Source organism: Leuciscus leuciscus (assembly GCF_965113295.1).
Source record: "Leuciscus leuciscus genome assembly, contig: SUPER_2_unloc_8, whole genome shotgun sequence".
Lineage (NCBI taxonomy): Eukaryota > Metazoa > Chordata > Actinopteri > Cypriniformes > Leuciscidae > Leuciscus > Leuciscus leuciscus.
In genome coordinates, this window is record NW_028118556.1 from 90,153 (window position 1) to 93,394 (window position 3,242).

At 35.3% G+C, this 3,242-nt stretch overlaps 1 long non-coding RNA gene across 1 annotated transcript; it reads left to right on the forward strand.

Moving 5' to 3' along the window:
• Positions 1–434: 434 nt before the first annotated feature.
• On the forward strand, positions 435–2,065 carry LOC309493562. The gene is made up of 3 exons (XR_014203995.1): positions 435–523; positions 1,252–1,353; positions 1,740–2,065. It is a non-coding gene; the product is annotated as an uncharacterized lncRNA (long non-coding RNA).
• The last annotated feature ends 1,177 nt before the right edge of the window (positions 2,066–3,242 follow it).

Here is a 3,242-nt window from a genome sequence, read left to right on the forward strand (position 1 = left end):
CCAACTGGTTTTTGATGTTTAAAACCCCTCGCAATCTGATATCAAAGTCCCCGCAAAGGTTTAGCGCGTTCAGCGGTGAGTTTAACAACGCACGTGATCATTCAGCGGTGAGTTTAACAACGCACGTGATCTCACGGCAGTTCGTGATATGGTCACGTAATGTAATCTATTGATTTGTGCCACGGACACGTTTATTTCGTTATTTTCGTAATACCAGCACGTTTTTTAAACTAATGTATTTTCAATGGGAAGCGTCTTTCGTGATAATAACAGCACGATTCTTTCTGCCTGGCTGTCGGCTGCAGCAGAGAAGCTGTTTAATCAACATTTATTCACGAGATCTTTTGTATTTTTATGTATTTTTTTTATGTTATTATTTCGGTCTTATTGCCAGGGAAGCTGGTTTGCTTTGCTGTTTATTGATTTTCTAAAATTATATTTTATCAGTAGGAAATCGCGCTGAAGAAGTCTCGTTCCGAACACATCGCGATATTTGGCATCAGTTCACGTGTGTCAGATGTTGGTAAGTAAATACCTAAATACGCTATCCTAATGTGTGATATCATGTCTTTTCTGTTTGTCGATGTTAATCTGCCATTATATCTGCCATCTCCACGGAGACTTTGCGTTTCATTGCTTTCTAATTCAAAACAGGGTGATTAACACTGCCTGTCACGTGACGTGCTATAGGCCTAGATATTCATATCAGATTAAAAATAGTACAATTAGTTCCAAAGTTGTATTTGTAGTAGAAGCACAGTAAAAACAACACTTACCATGCTTTTACCGCAGTAACATTAGTTTTACTGTGATAAGTGTAGTAAAAAGACAGTAATCACAAAACTTACCATGCTTTTACCACACTATTTGTAGTTTTAATGTGGTACTTATTGTAAATGCACAGTAACCACAACACTTACCATGCTTTTACCACAGTAACCATAGTTTTACTGTGATAGGTGTGGTAAAAGGACAGTAACCACAAAACTTACCATGCTTTAAACCTCAGTAACCTTAGTTTTACTGTGATTGGTTTAGTAAGGACAGTAATCACAAAACTTACCATGCTTTTACCTCAGTATTGATAGTTTTAAAGTGATATTTGTTGTAAATGCATATTAACCACAACACTTGCCATGCTTGTAAGGCTTTATAATGTAACATCCAATATTTGCAAGGTAAATCAGTACTTTTCCCTTTAAATAATCCTATATATTATACATAATGATATTTTCTTTTCTCTTTTTTCAGCTGAAAAGACCAAAAGGGCCTTTCGGACTCAGTCATTCCATTATTGTTTGAGGAGAAGTAAACGGAGAAGACGGACAGCTGCAAAGGCAAATATTCGCAATGGTATGTATGTGTTGGTTTTAACCCTAAATCAAACATTTTATCAAGCATTTGTTGTTTCTTAAAACTTTTCTCACAAAACCCATAGCCCAATCAGTACAAACATAGTCTGAAAGTCTTAATAATTCACAAGATTTAACAAGTTGTCAAATTCGTACGATACTCGTACATATTTGTATACTCGTACACAATCCTGCAGCTTATCTGACTTGTCACATGACATCAGATACTCGATTATTTATATATAACTGTCCCGTTTGCATGTAAATCATTTTCATGATTATTGCTTGCTATTAAAGACATACTTTTATTCATAGAAATGCCCACATATCAGTGAACTTATTACATAAAAATGCTTTTAACATTTAATTATGCAACACTCTTTACAGAAAACATATCCTACAGTTATAAACTCACAACGGCATCATCAAGTCCTGTGCTGGGCAACAACTGTCCTCCAACGTATTCGATCCGTGGCCAGGTTCTTCACATCTTCCCATGGGACACTGACATTCTTCAGGTCTTCGTGAAACATCTGTCTCCATGTCTTCCTTGGTCTTCCCTGTCTCCTGCATCCTCCTGGTGGTGTCCACTTCATCACTGTGTTTGGGTGTTGTTGTTTGGGCATGCGTAGGATGTGTCCAGCGAGGTGCACCCTTTGCTCTGTCACAGTTTCTGAAAGTCTTCATGTGGAGTCCCATTCCTCCTCAGGATCTCTTTGATATATGCAGAACCAATATTGAAAATAGTGATTTATCTTTTTCCATATTGTTAAAGCATTTTGTTTTCTCTTTTCAGCTTCATAAATTATACTTGATTTCTGCCTAATGCCTTTATCAAAAAAGTGTCAGTGTTCATCAGGTGTTTTGCTAAAGGACATATTCATTGCATAGTTACAATAAAAGTGACCAATAATCACAAGGATATAGAATGAAAGTTGAGAATGTAAAATGTTGTGCTTATGTTTTTGCCTATTTGTTATTTAAAGCGAAGAAACAAATGTATGTTCACATAACAAACTTGAATCTCATCTCTTGGTTTGTAAATATATTCAACTTCATCATAGCAATTTTTTTAACATTAATGTATGTGTCACTATAATAGATTGCTCCTGTATCTGGATATTTTTAATTAACTGATTTTTATACTGTTGTGCAATAGTTTTGGCACTACATTTGTCTTTAAACAGTTTGACATTAAATATTGGAATAAGCTTTCAAAATGGTGTCCATTCATTGTGCTTTTGTTACATTTATTTGAATATAATTGATATACCTTTAATATACTATACATACACTGTAAATGTTAGAAGCACTTTAGTACATGTAATTATCTTTAATTAAAATACTGCAAAACTACCCCTGCTGTAGGACATTGCTTTGAAAAAAGTTTCTCTTTCAAATTTATTTATGCATCAGTCTAAGCAAATTTGTGTCATTGATCATGTGACCTCGTTTTTGGATGGTAACCACACAAAGGAGTCTTTTGTTTTTAAATATGAGTTTTATAATTTAATTAGAAGGAATGCATGTTTAACAGCCTAAATATAAAATATTTAAGGTATCTATCCCCGCAGCCGGAACCAGAAGAGATCTGTCATCGTTTACCATAAACCAGGGCATGTAAGTGTGACGCATCTGTTCAGCTGGCTTGTTATTGGCTGTGACTTTATCGCAGAACTCGCTGTGATTGGACAATCGTTTAACCCATATAAAACGGCGCTTCATGTTACAAAGTATGTTTTGGTGGTATTATTACGTTAGTTATACATTAAGCTAACTATAAAGTGTCTCTATGTTGTGAGAAATTACTCCTTTACCGAGATCCTAACCCTAACCCTAAGCATGTCTGCACATTTCAATGAACTACAGAACAATGCTTCCTGCTCCACT